We start from the raw sequence: 15,000 nt of genomic DNA on the forward strand, positions 1-15,000 counted from the left end.
GGGAGCGCGCGCCCCCAGCCCGTCGGTCGGTTGGCCCGGGAGCGGCGCCGCCGGAGCGGGGCCTTCAGGTGAGCGCGCGGGCGCGGGCGCGCGCGATGGGGCCCGGGCGCGCCCCCGACCCCGATGAATACGATGGATTGATTGACCCCTGGCGCCCCCGGGCCCTGGGCCCCTCCGGCCCGCTCCTCCTGCTCCCCCGGAGGCCCTGAGGCGAGGAGCGCGGCGGGGGGAGGGGGCGCGCCGGCCAATCGGGGAGCGGCGCGGGCTGAGTGACGGCCGCCGCCGCCAATGAGCGTCGCCGCCGCCGGCCGGGGGGGGGAGGGGGCGGGGCCGGCGCCAGGCGGAGGCCCTGAGGCGGCGCGTTGCGCTGCGCTCTGCTCCTGTGCCAACCGTTCCGTCCCCGCCGTGTCCCCGCCATCCCGCCTGGCCCTCTCCCCCCCAAAATCCCCGCCCTTTCCCGCAAACTCCCCCTCCTCCCGAACGGCGCCATCCTGCCTTTCCCTCCCCCAGCCTTGCTTTCTCCCGCAAACCCAGCCCTCTTCTTTTCCCTCCCCCAGCTCCCGTTTTCTCCCACAAATCCAGTTCCCCCCGATCCCTCCATCCTTCCTTTTCCCACCCCCGACTCCCGATTTCCCCCACAAACTCATCTCCCCCCTGACTCCTCCATCCTTCCTTTCCCTCTCCCAACCCCCGCTTTCTCCCCCAAACCCAGCTCCCCCCGACCCCTCCATCCTTCCTTTCCCTCCCGCAAACCCAGCCCCCGAACCCCGCAACCTCAGTCCCCTTCCTTTCCTTCTCCCAACCCCCTCTTCTCCTGCAAACCCAGCCCCCCCGAACCCCTCCATCCTTTCTTTTCCCTCCCCCGACTCCCGATTTCTCCCACAAATCCAGCTCCCCCCGATCCCTCCGTCCCTTCTTTCCTTCTCCCAACCCCTGCTTTTTCCCTTAAACCCAACTCCCCCCCCCCCAAACCCCGCCATCCTTCCTTTCCCTCCCTCAAACCCGGCCCCCGAGCCCCGCAACCTCAGTTTCCTTCCTTTCCCTCCACCAGCCTCCGCTTTCTCCCACAAACTCATCTCCCCCCTGACTCCTCCATCCTTCCTTTCCCTCTCCCAACCCGTGCTTTCTCCCACAAACCCAGCTCCCCCCGATCCCTCCATCCCTCCTTTCCCTCTCCCAACCCCCGCTTTCTCCCCCAAACCCAGCTCCCCCCGAACCCCTCCATCCTTCCTTTTCCTCCCCAACCCCCGTTTTCTCCCCCAAACCCAGCTCCCCCCGATCCTTCCATCCTTCCTTCCTTCTCCCAACCCCTGCTTTCTCCCACAAACCCAGCTCCCCCCAAACCCCGCCATCCTTCCTTTCCCTCCCTCAAACCCAGCCCCCGAACCCCGCAACCTGTTTCCTTCCTTTCCCTCCCCCAACCTCCGCTTTCTCCCACAAACCCAGCTCCCCCCGAACCCCTCTATCCTTCATTTTCCTCCCCCAACCCCTGCTTTCTCCAGCAAACCCAGTTCCCCCCGAACCCCGCCATCCCTCCTTTCCTCCCGCGAACCCAGCCCCCGAACCCCACAACCTCAGTCCCCTTCTTTTCCCTTCCCCAACCCCCACTTTCTCCCCCAAACCCAGCTCCCCCCAAACCCCGCCATCCTTCCTTTCCCTCCCACAAACCCAGCCCCCGAACCCCGCAACCTCAGTCCCCTTCTTTTCCCTTCCCCAACCCCCACTTTCTCCCCCAAACCCAGCTCCCCCCAAACCCCGCCATCCTTCCTTTCCCTCCCACAAACCCAGCCCCCGAACCCCGCAACCTCAGTTTCCTTCCTTTCCCTCCCCCAACCCCCGTTTTCTCCCACTAACCCAGCTCCCCCCACCCCTCCATCCTTCCTTTCCCTCCCTCCCCCAGCCTCCGCATTCTCCCACAAACACAGCTCCTCCCTAACCCCTCTATCCTTCCTTTCCCTCCCCCAACCCCCGCTTTCTCCAGCAAACCCAGTTCCCCCCGAACCCCGCCATCCCTCCTTTCCCTCCCGCGAACCCAGCCCCCGAACCCCGCAACCGCAGTCCCCTTCCTTTCCTTCTCCCAACCCCCGCTTTCTCCCACAAACCCAGCTCCCCCCTGAACCCCACCATCCTTCCTTTCCCTCCCCCAACCCTTGCTTTCTCCCACAAACCCAGTTCCCCCCTGAACCCCGCCATCCTGCCTTTTCCTCCCAGAAACCCAGCCCCCGAACCCTGCAACCTCAGTCCCCTTCCTTTCCTTCTCCCAACTCCCGCTTTCTCCCACAAACCCAGCTCCCCCCGACCCCTCCATCCTTCCTTTCCTTCTCCCAACACGTTTTCTCCCACAAACCCAGTTCCCCCCTGACTCCTCCATCCTTCCTTTCCCTCCCACAACCCCCGCTTTCTCCCACAAACCCAGCTTCCCCGGCAAAGCCCACCATCCTTCCTTTCCCTCCCGCAAACCCAGCCCCCGAACCCCACAGCCCCAGGCCCCTTCTTTTTCCTTCCCCAGTCCCCAGTTTCTCCCCCAAACCCAGCTCCCCCCAAACCCTGCCATCTGTCCTTTCCCTCCCGCAAACCCAGCCCCCGAACCCCACAACCTCAGTTCCCTTCTTTTCCCTCCCCCAACCCCCTCTTTCTCCCGCAAACTCAGCTCCCCTCTGAACCCCGCCACCCTTCCTTTCCTTCCCCCACCCCCCGCTTTATCCCGCAAACCCAGCTCCCCCCTGAATCCCACCATCCTTCCTTTCCCTTCCCCAACCCCTGCTTTCTCCCCCAAACCCAGCTCCCCCACCCAACCCCGCCATCCTTCCTTTCCCTCCCGCAAACCCGGCCCCCGAGCCCCGCCCCCTCAGCCCCCTTCCTTTCCCTCCCCCAACCTCCACTTTCTCCCACAAACCCAGCTGCCCCCTGAACCTCCCCTCCTCAGAAGCAGCGTGGCTCAGTGGAAGGAGCCTGGGCTTGGGAGTCAGAGGTCATGGGTTCAAATGCCGGCTCTGCCGCTCATCAGCTGTGTGACTTTGGGCGAGTCATTTAACTTCTCTGGGCCTCAGTTCCCTCATCTGGAAAATGGGGATTAAGACGGTGAGCCCCCCGTGGGACAACCTGATCAGCTTGTATCCTCCCCAGCGCTTAGAACAGTGCTTTGCACATGGTAAGCACTTAACAAATACCAAAATTATTATTATTATTATTAAATCTCCAGTGGCTGCCTGTCAACCTACGAACTCCTCCCTCTTGGCTACAAGGCTATCCATCCATCCCCTGGCCCCCTTCTCCCTCCCCTCCCTTCTGTCCTTCTCCAGCCCAGCCCGCACCCTCCGCTCCTCTGCTGCCGCTCACCTCCTCACCGGGCCTCGTCCTCGCCCGTCCCACCGTCGACCCCCGTCCCCCGTCCTCCCCCGGGCCTGGAATGCCCCCAATCCCTCCAAACATCCACCAACCTCGCTCTCTTCCTCCCTTCACAGCCCTACTGAGAGCTCACCTCCTCTGGGACGCCTTCCCACACTGAGCCCTCTTCTTCCTCTCCTCCCCATCCCCCTCACCCTACCTCCTTCCCCTCCCCACAACACTTCTGTATATTTGTACAGATTTATTACTCTATTTTACTTGTACTTATTTACTGTTCTATTTATTTTCTTAATGAGGTGCCTACAGCTTTAATTCTATTTGTTCTGCCGACTTTGACACCCGTGTACATGTTTTATTTTGTTGTCTGTCTCCCCCTTCTAGACTGTGAGCCTGTTGTTGGGTAGGGACCATCTCTACATGTTGCCGACTTGGACTTCCCAAGCGCTTAGTACAGTGCTCTGCACACAGTAATCAATCAATCAGTCAGTTGTATTTATTGAGCACTTACTGTGTGCAGAGCACTGTACTAAGCGCTTGGGAAGTACAAGTTGGCAACATAGAGAGACAGTCCCTACCCAACAGTGGGCTTACAGTCTAAAAGAAGCGCTCAATAAATATGATTGAATGAATGAATGAACCCCCCATTTCTCCCGCAAACCCAGCCCCCCCCTGAACCCCGCCATCCTTCCTTTCCTCCCAGCCCCCTCTTTCTCCCACAAACCCAGCTCCCCCGAACCCCGCCATCCTTCCTTTCCCTCCCGCAATCCCAGCCCCCGAACCCCACAACCTCAGTTCCCTTCTTTTCCCTCCCCCAACCCCCTCTTTCTCCCACAAACTCAGCTCCCCACTGAACCCCGCCATCCTTCCTTTCCTTCTCCCAACCCCGCTTTATCCCACAAATCCAGCTCCCCACTGAATCCCACCATCCTTCCTTTCCCTCCCCCAACCCTTGCTTTCTCCCGCAAACCTAGTTCCCCCCTGAACCCTGCCATCCTTCCTTTCCCTCCCGCAAACCCAGCTCCCGAACCCAGCAACCTCAGTCCCCCAGCCCCCGTCCTCCCCCGGGCCTGGAATGCCCTCCCTCTGCCCATCCGCCCAGCTCGCTCTCTTCCTCCCTTCAAGACCCTACTGAGAGCTCACCTCCTCCAGGAGGCCTTCCCAGACTGAGCCCCTTCCTTCCTCTCCCCCTCGTCCCCCTCTCCATCCTCCCCATCTTACCTCCTTCCCTTCCCCACAGCACCTGTATATATGTATATATGTTTGTACATATTACTCTATTTATTTTACTTGTACATATCTATTCTATTTATTTTGTTAATATGTTCTGTTTTGTTCTCTGTCTCCCCCTTCTAGACTGTGAGCCCACTGTTGGGTAGGGACCATCTCTATATGTTGCCAACTTGTACTTCCCAAGCGCTTAGTACAGTGCTCTGCACACAGTAAGCGCTCAATAAATACGATTGATGGATTGATTCTTTTCCCTCCCCAGAGCCCCGCTTTCTTCTGCAAACCTGATTCCCCACCAAACTCCGCCATCCTTCCTTTCCCTCCCACAAGCCCAGCAACCTCAGTCCCCTTCCTTTCCTTCTCCCAACCCCCACTTTCTCCAGCAAACCCAGCTCGCCCCCAAACCCCTCCATCCTTCCTTTCCCTCCCCCAACCCCCGTTTTCTCCCACAAATCCAGCTCCCCGCTGACTCCTCCATCCTTCCTTTCCCTCCCACAGACCCAGCCCCCGAACCCAGCAACCGCATTCCCCTTCCTTTCCTTCTCCCAACCCCCCTTTCTCCCACAAACCCAGCTCCCCCTGAATCCCGCCATCCTTCCTTTCCTTCTCCCAACCCCCACTTTCTCCCGCAAACCCAGCTCCCCCCCGAATCCCACCACCCTTCCTTTCCCTCCCCCAACCCTTGCTTTCTCCCACAAACCCAGTTCCCCCCAGAACCCCGCCATCCTGCCTTTTCCTCCCAGAAACCCAGCCCCCGAACCCCGCAACCTCAGTCCCCTTCCTTTCCTTCTCCCAACCCCCACTTTCTCCCACAAACCCAGCTCCCCCCACCCCTCCATCCTTCCTTTCCCTCCCCCAACCCCCGCTTTCTCCCGCAAACCCAGTTCCCCCAAACCCCGCCATCCTTCCTTTCCCTCCTGTAAGCAAGCCCAGCCGCCGAACCCCTCGATCTCAGTCCCCTTCTTTTCCCTCCCCAACCCCCACTTTCTCCTGCAAACCGGTCCCCCCGAACCCCACCGTCCTTCCTTTCCCTCCCACAAACCCAGCCCCCGAACCCCGCAACCGCAGTCCCCTTCCTTTCCTTTTCCCAGCCCCCTTTCTCCCAGCTCCCCCTGAACCCCACCATCCTTCCTTTCCCTCCCCCAACCCTTGTTTTCTCCCACAAACCCAGTTCCCCCCGTGCACTGCCATCCTGCCTTTCCCTTCAAACCCAGCCCCTGAACCCCTCAACCTCAGTCCCCTTCTTTTCCCTCCCCCAACCCCGCTTTCTCCCACAAACCCAGCTCCCCCCCGAACCCCGCCATCTGTCCTTTCCCTCCCTCGAACCCAGCCCCTGAACCCCGCAACCTCAGTCGCCTTCCTTTCCTTCCCCCAGCCCCCACCGTCACCCGCAAACCCAGCTCCTTCCACCCTACCCCCGACGGACTCGGCAGCCCCCGTATCCTCCCTCTTTCCCGGACCCCGTCAACCCCAGCGCCGCCGACCCCCCGCATCCATCCTGTCCCCTCCGACGATGCCCACGACCCCACACCCGGCCCGAGGGGTGGGAAACCAACCAACCTCCGTGCCCCGCACCACCGCCCGGCCCTGCCCGAGCTGCGGACCCCCCAGCAGAGCCAGGCTCCAGGGGGGCTTCGCACCTTTTTGTGGTCATCTCCAGGTCAGGTGGGAGGACCCCCCGCTTTCCTCCTCCCGGATAATAATAATAATATTGGTATTCGTTAAGCGCTTTCGATGTGCCAGGCACTGTTCTGGGCGCTGGGGGAGATACAAGGTAATCAGGTTGTCCCACTCAGGGAATCACAGTCTTCACCCCCATTTGACAGATGAGGGAACTGAGGCCCAGAGAAGCGAAGTGACTTGCCCAGGGTCACACCGCTGACAAGTGGCAGAGCCCACTGTTGGGTAGGGACCGTCTCTATATGTTGCCAACTTGGACTTCCCAAGCGCTTAGTCCAGTGCTCTGCACACAGGAAGCGCTCACTAAATAGGATTGATTGATTGATTGACCTCTGACTCCCAAGGCCGGGCTCTTCCCGCTGAGCCCCGCTGCTTCTCTAACCAGCTGCCCGTCCTCCCCTTCCCCTCCATCACTGGAGTCTGTAAATACAGGCCCGCCCTCCCGAGAGGCCCACTGCCCCCCAAGCCCCCGTTCTTTTAAATTTAAGGTCAAACGCCCCAAATTTTGCCCCCCAAAGCGGGTCGGTGTCCCCATCCGCTGTCGTGATGGATCCGGGGCCGTTGGGCCGGCGGCAAGAGCGGGCCTCAGGCGGAATCTAGACCGTGAGCCCACTGTCGGGTAAGGACCGTCTCTCTGTGTTGCCAACTTGGACTTCCCAAGCGCTCAGTACAGTGCTCTGCACACAGTAAGCGCTCAATAAATACGACAGTGAATGAGAGGAGAGCCCCATCACCGCGTCTTGCCCTGTTGGGAGCTCGGGCGACCGGGTGCCCCCCCCCAGAACCAGGAGGGGTGTTTAGTACAGTGCTCTGCACACAGTAAGCGCTCAATAAATCCAATTGAATGAATGGAGGGGGAGACAGACATTAATATGAATTTCTGTCTCTCCCAGACTGAGTCCCCTCCTTCCTCTCCCCCCTCCATCCCCCCCGCCTTACCTCCTTCCCTTCCCCACAGCACCTGTATATATGTATAGACGTTTGTACATATTTATTATTCTATTTATTTATTTATTTTACTTGTACGTATTTATTCTATTTATTTTATTTCATTTTGTTAATATGTTTTGTTCTCTGTCTCCCCCTTGTAGACTGTGAGCCCACTGTTGGGTAGGGACCGTCTCTGTACGTTGCCAACTTGTACTTCCCAAGCGCTTAGTACAGTGCTCTGCACACAGTCAGCGCTCAATAAATACAATTGAATGAATGAATGAATGAATGAATGAATGAGGGGTGATTTGGTTTCCCTGGACGGTGCCCCGCCGCCTCCCACTCCAAACCAGTTTGGGCTGTCGAGGGCCAGAATTGGACGCCCCCGAAATCCCTTCCTCCAGTCCGGCGCGTGGCCCCGCCGTCCACTCAGTTTCTAAAGAGGTGCGGGGCATTCCGGGCGGCAGCCACGGGGAGAGGGCTCCGGTCCCGCTCGATTTGGGTGACCGCTGGTAATCATCATCATCATCATCAATCGTATTTATTGAGCGCTTACTGTGTGCAGAGCACTGGACTAAGCGCTTGGGAAGTACAAAGTGGCAACATATAGAGACAGTCCCTACCCAGCGGTGGGCTCACAGTCTAAAAGGGGGAGACAGAGAACAAAACCAAACAGGCTAACAAAATAAAATAAATAGAATAGATATGCACAAGTAAAATAAATAAATTAAATAAATAGAGTAATAAATACGTACAAACATATATAATATGGTAATAATAATGATGGCGTTTATTAAGCGCTTACTAAGTGCCAAGCACTGTTCTAAGCGGGGAGGTTACAAGGTGATCAGGTTGTCCCAACGGGGGATCTCACAGGCTTAATCTTTCTCCCCCTTAATCTTAATCTTTCTCCCCCTTCTAGACTGTGAGCCCGATGTTGGGTAGGGACTGTCTCTATGTGTTGCCGACTTGTACTTCGTAAGCGCTTAGTACAGTGCTGTGCACACAGTAAGCGCTCAATAAATAGGATTGATTGATTGATTGATTAATCCCCATTTGACAGATGAGGTAACTGAGGCACAGAGAAGTTGTGACTTACCCAAATAATAATAGTAATGGCATTTATTAAGCGCTTACCATGTGCAAAGCACTGTTCTAAGCGCTTGGGAGGTTACAAGGTGATCAGGTTGTCCCACGGGGGGGCTCACAGTCTTAATCCCCATTTTACAGATGAGGGAACTGAGGCACAGAGAAGTTAAGTGACTTGCCCTAATAATAATAATAATGGCATTTATTAAGCGCTTACTATGTGCAAAGCACTGTTCTAAGCGCTGGGGAGGTTACAAGGTGATCAGGTTGTCCCACGGGGGGCCTCACAGTCTTAATCCCCATTTGACAGATGAGGTAACTGAGGCACAGGGAAGTTAAGTGACTTGCCCTAATAATAATAATAATGGCATTTATTAAGTGCTTACTATGTGCAAAGCACTGTTCTAAGCGCTGGGGAGGTTACAAGGTGATCAGGTTGTCCCACGGGGGGCTCCCAGTCTTCATCCCCATTTGACAGATGAGGTAACTGAGGCACAGAGAAGTTAAATGACTTGCCCAAATGGCGTTTATTAAGCGCTTACTATGTGCAAAGCACAGTTCTAAGTGCTGGGGAGGTTACAAGGTGATCAGGTTGTCCCACGGGGAGTTCACAGTCTTAATCTCCATTTTACAGGTGAGGGAACTGAGGCACAGAGAAGTTAAGTGACTTGCCCTAATAATAATAATAATAGCATTTATTAAGCGCTTATTATATGCAAAGCACTGTTCTAAGCACTGGGGAGGTTACAAGGTGATCAGGTTGTCCCACGGGGGGCTCACAGTCTTAATCCCCGTTTTACGGATGAGGTAACTGAGGCACAGAGAAGTTAAAAGTGACTTGCCCTAATAATAATAATAATGGCATTTATTAAGCGCTTACTATGTGCAAAGCACTGTTCTAAGCGCTGGGGAGGTTACAAGGTGATCAGGTTGTCCCACAGTGGGGCTCACAGTCTTAATCCCCATTTTACAGATGAGGGAACTGAGGCACAGAGAAGTTAAAAGTGACTTGCCCAAATAATAATAATAATGGCATTTATTAAGCTCTTACTATGTGCAAAGCACCGTTCTAAGCTCTGGGGAGGTTACAAGGTGATCAGGTTGTCCCACGGGGGCCTCACAGTCTTCATCCCCATTTGACAGATGAGGTAACTGAGGCACAGAGAAGGTAAGTGACTTGCCCAAATAATAATAATAATGGCATTTATTAAGCGCTTACTATGTGCAAAGCACTGTTCTAAGCGCTGGGGAGGTTACAAGGTGATCAGGTTGTCCCACGGGAGGCTCACAGTCTTCATCCCCATTTGACAGATGAGGGAACTGAGGCCCAGAGAAGTGAAGTGACTTGCCCAAAGTCACACAGCTGACATTTGGCGGAGCTGGGATTTGAACCCGTGACCTCTGACTCCAAAGCCCGGGCTCTCTCCACTGAGCCATGCTGTAGATTAGCCACCTCCCGGAGGAGATTTCCCGGAGGGAATCCGTCCCTCGGCCGCTGTAGAAGGAATCGTATTGGGCATTCGCTGTGCCAAGCACTAGGGAAAGGGCCCCCCTTTTTTTAAAATTAAATGTTAAGCCCCTGCTATCTGTTGGGTAGGGATTGTCTCTTATCTGTTGCCAAATTGTACTTCCCAAGCGCTTAGTCCAGTGCTCAGCACACAGTAAGCGCTCAATAAATAGCATTGAATGAATGAATGTGGCAGGCACTGTACGAACCACTGGGATAGACACAAGGCCATCAGGATGGACCCGGCCCCTGTCCCATTTTACAGCTGAATCACCATTTACAGGTGAGGAAACTGAGGCCCAGAGCCCTACAGAGAGCTCACCTCCTCCAGGAGGCCTTCCCAGACTGAGCCCCGCTTTTCCTCTGCGCCTCCTCCCCTTCCCCGCCCCACTGCACTGGTGTATATTTCCTATTCTATTTATTTTATCATCATCAATCGTATTTATTGAGCGCTTACTATGTGCAGAGCACTGTACTAAGCGCTTTTGTTAGTATGTTTGGTTTTGTTCTCCGTCTCCCCCTTTTAGACTGTGAGCCCACTGTTGGGTAGGGGCTATCTCTAGATGTTGCCAGTTTGTACTTCCCAAGCGCTTAGTACAGTGCTCTGCACATAGTAAGCGCTCAATGAATACGATTGATGATGATTTGTACATTTTTATTATTCTGTTTATTTTATTAATGATGTATTTATCAACGCTAACGCTGTTGATGTCCATCTGCTTGTTTTGTTGTCTGTCTCCCCCTTCTAATCAATCATCATCATCAATCGTATTTATTGAGCGCTTACTATGTGCAGAGCACTGTACTAAGCGCTTGGGAGGTACAAGTTGGCAACATAGAGAGACAGTCCCTACCCAACAGTGGGCTCTCAATCAATCAATCGTATTTATTGAGCGCTTACTGTGTGCAGAGCACTGCACTAAGCGCTTGGGAGGTACAAGTTGGCAACATATAGAGACGGTCCCTACCCAACAGTGGGCTCTCAATCAATCAATCGTATTTATTGAGCGCTTACTGTGTGCAGAGCACTGTACTAAGCGCTTGGGAGGTACAAGTTGGCAACATATACAGTCCCTACCCAACAGTGGGCTCACAGTCTAAAAGGGGGAGACCGTGAGCCCATTGTTGGATAGGGATTGTCTGTCTGTTAATGAATTGTACTTTCCAAGCGCTTAGTCCAGCGCTCTGCACACGGTAAGCGCTCAATAAATACCATTGAATGAACGGAAAAGATGTTAGGTGACTTGCACAAGGTCACACAGCGGACATCTTCCGACGCCCAGGCTCGGGCTTTATTCATTAGGCTTTATTCATTAGTCTGAAAATTCATTATTTTTAGACTGTGAGCCCACTGTTGGGTAGGGACTGTCTCTATATGTTGCCAATTTGTACTTCCCAAGCGCTTAGTACAGTGCGCTGCACAAAGTAAGCGCTCAATAAATACGATTGATGATGATGATGATTAGGCCATGCAGCTTCTCCTTATTAAGCATTCACTAAATACTGTGTGGTGAGCGCTAGGGAATGGGCCGTATAAGGTCACGCCCTGCCCCCTTTTTTGTTTTAATTAAATTTCTTTTAATTAAATGTTAAGCCCTTACTATTCGCCAGACACTGTACGCAGCGCTGGGATTGATCCAAATTAATTAGGATGGACACAGACCCTGTCCCACTGGGGGGCCTACAGTTTAATCTCCATTTTACAGATGAGGGAACTGAGGCCCAGAGAAGTGAAGTGACTGGCCCAAGGTCACCCGGCAGGCAAGTGGAAGAGCAGAATTAGAACCTGGGGCCTTCTGGCCCCCAGGCCCGTGCTCTAGCCACTAGGCCATGCTTCTTCAGAGAAGCAGCGTGACTCAGTGGAAAGAACCTGGGCTTTGGAGTCAGAGGTCATGGGTTCGAATCCCGGCTCCGCTACATGTCTGCTGTGTGACCTTGGGCAAGTCACTTCTCAGAGCCTCAGTGTGACCTTGGGCAAGTCACTTAACTTCTCAGAGCCTCAGTGACCTCATCTGTAAAATGGGGATGATGACTGTGAGCCCCGCGCGGGGCACCCTGATCGCTTTGTATCCCCCCCAGCGCTTAGAACAGTGCTTTGCACATAGTAAGCGCTTAAGAAATGCCATTATTATTATTATTATTATTAATAAATGCTAAAAAAAACCCAAAGCAGCGTGGCTCAGTGGAAAGAGCCTGGGCTTTGGAGTCAGAGGTCAGGGGTTCAAATCCCGGCCCCACCAATTGTCAGCTGTGTGACTTTGGGCCAGTCACTTCACTTCTCTGGGCCTCGGTTCCCTCATCTGTAAAAAAAATGGGGATTAAGACTGTGAGCCCCACGTGGGGCAACCTGATCACCTTGTATCCCCCCCAGCGCTTAGAACGGTGCTTTGCACATAGTAAGCACTTAATAAATGCTATTAAAAAAAAGAAAGCAGCGTGGCTCAGTGGAAAGAGCCTGGGCTTTGGAGTCAGAGGTCAGGGGTTCGAATCCCAGCCCCGCCAATTGTCAGCTGTGGGACTTTGCCCTGCTGAGAGCTCACCTCCTCCAGGAGGCCTTCCCAGACTGAGCCCCTTCTTTCGTCTCCCCCTCGTCCCCCTCTCCATCCCCCCGTCTTACCTCCTTCCCTTCCCCACAGCACCTGTATATATGTATATATGGTTGTACATATTTATTACTCTATTTATTTATTTATTTATTTTACTTGTACATTTCTGTCCTACTTATTTTATTTTGTTGGTATGTTTGGTTCTGTTCTCTGTCTCCCCCTTTTAGACTGTGAGCCCACTGTTGGGTAGGGACTGTCTCTATGTGATGCCAATTTGTACTTCCCAAGTGCGTAGTACAGTGCTCTGCACATAGTAAGCGCTCAATAAATACGATTGATTGATTGATTGATTTGGGCAAGTCACTTCACTTCTCTGGGCCTCAGTTCCCTCATCTGTAAAAAAATGGGGATTAAGACTGTGAGCCCCACGTGGGGCAACCTGATCACCTTGTAACCCCCCCAGCGCTTAGAACATTGCTTTGCACATAGTAAGCGCTTAGCAAATGCCATCATTATTATTATTATTATTCTCCCCCTGTGAGAGCAGGGTTCTTGTTGCCCTCTTGTACTGTCCAGTGCTCTCCCAAGCTCTTAGTGAACAGAAATTATTGATCGATTGATTGCCTGATTTGCAGAAGGCCTGAGGGGTTCCCCGGCTAAGAATGGGGAAGGATGGGTTGGTGATGGGCACGTTAGAAAGATGGGGGAACCAGAAAAACCAGAAAAAAAACGTTAGGCTGAGTGGCCCTGGACAGCAGTGGGGACTCACAGAGGGATTCAAGGCAATAATAATAATGATAACAATAATAATAATAATGTTATCATTATTATGGTACTTGTTAAGTGCTTACTTGTTAAGTGCTTACTATGAGTTAAGGACTCACAGGGGGATTCAAGGCAATAACAACATCATCATCAATTAATTAATTAATCAATAATTATTTATAATTATTATTTACCATTAGATTTATTTTTATTGTATTTTAATATATTTATTATAAATAATTAATAATATTAATAATATTATTAATAATAGGATAAATATAATATATTATATATGCTATGTAGATATAATATAATGAATATAATAGAGTAATGATATAAGTAATATTTATTTTTATTATATTTTAATATATTTATCATAGATAATAAATAATATATTTATTATTGATATTTATTAAATACATTATTGTTCTCGATTATTTGTGATTATTGATTAATTATTAATTATTAATGATATGTTGTTATTATGGTGCTTGTTAAGTGCTTACTATGTGCCAAACACTATTTTAAGCACTAGGGTAGAAAAAAGTTTAGGGACACAGTCCCTGGGGCTCACATTCTTAATCCCCATGATAATAATAATAATAATAATAATGGCATTTGGTAAGCGCTCACTATGTGTGAAGCACTGTTCTAAGCGCTGGGAAGGATAGGAGAAGCAGCGAGGCTCAGTGGAAAGAGCCCAGGCTTTGGAGTCAGAGGTCATTCATTCATTCAGTTGTATGTATTGTGCGCTTACTGTGTGCAGAGCACTGTACTAAGCGCTTGGGAAGTATAAGTTGGCAACATATAGAGACGGTCCCTACCCAATAGTGGGCTCACAGTCTAGAGTCATGGGTTCGAATCCTGGCTCCACCACACGTCTGCTGTGTGACCTTGGGCAAGTTGCTTAACCTATCTGAGCCTCAGTTACCTCATCTGTAAAAATGGGGATTAAGACTGTGAGCCCCACTTGGGACAACTTGATCACCGTGTATCCCCCCCAGTGCTTAGAACAGTGCTTTGCACGTAGTAAATGCCTAACAAATGCCATCATTATCAGAGAAGCAGCGTGGCTCAGTGGAAAGAGCTTGGGCTTTGGAGTCAGAGGTCATGGGTTCAAATCCCTGCTCCGCCAATTGTCAGCTGTGTGACTTTGGGCAAGTCACTTCACTTCTCTGAGCTTCAGTTCCGTCATCTGTACAAATGGGGATTAAGACTGTGAGCCCCACGTGGGACAACTTGATCACCTTGTATCCCCCCCCACAGTGCTTAGAACAGGGCTTTGCACATAGTAAGTGCCTAACAGATGCCATCATTATTATTATTATTATTATACAAGGTGATCACGTTGTCCCACTTGGGGCTCACAGTTTTAATCCCCATTTTACAGATGCGGTAACGGAGGCTCAGAGAAGTTAAGTGATTTGCCCAAGGTCACCCAGCAGACGTGTGGGGGAGCCGGAATTAGAACCCATTCATTCATTCATTCAATCGTATTTATTGAGCGCTTACCGTGTGCAGAGCACTGTACTAAGCGCTTGAAGTCCAAGTTGTAAGCGCTCAATAAATACGATTGAATGAATGAATGAATGAACCTGGGTCCTCGGACTCCTGGGCCCGGGCTGTACCCGCTAGGCCGCGCCGCTTCTCATTCATTCATTCATTCATTCAGTCGCATTTATTGAGCGCTTACTGGGTGCAGAGCACTGGACTAAGCGCTTGGGAAGTACAAGTCGGCGACGTATAAATTCTCAATCTGTCGTAAGAAGTACCTCCCCCGGCACAGAACGCCCTCCCTCCGCACATCCGCCAAGCTAGCCCTCTTCCTCCCTTCCAAGCCCTGCTTTGCACATAGTAAGTGCTTAATAAATGCCATTATTATTATTATTACTGAGAGCTCACCTCCTC

General features: G+C 52.3%; 1 protein-coding gene across 5 annotated transcripts in view; it reads left to right on the top strand.

The window, feature by feature from the left end:
* The window catches only part of PHF20 (PHD finger protein 20), a 96,146-nt gene continuing 81,146 nt past the window's right edge, over positions 1–15,000 (top strand). For 4 of the 5 annotated variants that reach the window (XM_038750164.1, XM_038750167.1, XM_038750168.1 and 1 more), the window contains exon 1: positions 1–68. The gene's annotated coding sequence lies outside the window, so the exon portion shown is untranslated. Of the gene's footprint in view, positions 69–3,129; positions 3,152–15,000 lie in introns of those variants that run through there. The other variant, XM_038750165.1, reaches the window with a different exon arrangement.

This window comes from Tachyglossus aculeatus, chromosome 8 (assembly GCF_015852505.1).
Source record: "Tachyglossus aculeatus isolate mTacAcu1 chromosome 8, mTacAcu1.pri, whole genome shotgun sequence".
NCBI lineage: Eukaryota > Metazoa > Chordata > Mammalia > Monotremata > Tachyglossidae > Tachyglossus > Tachyglossus aculeatus.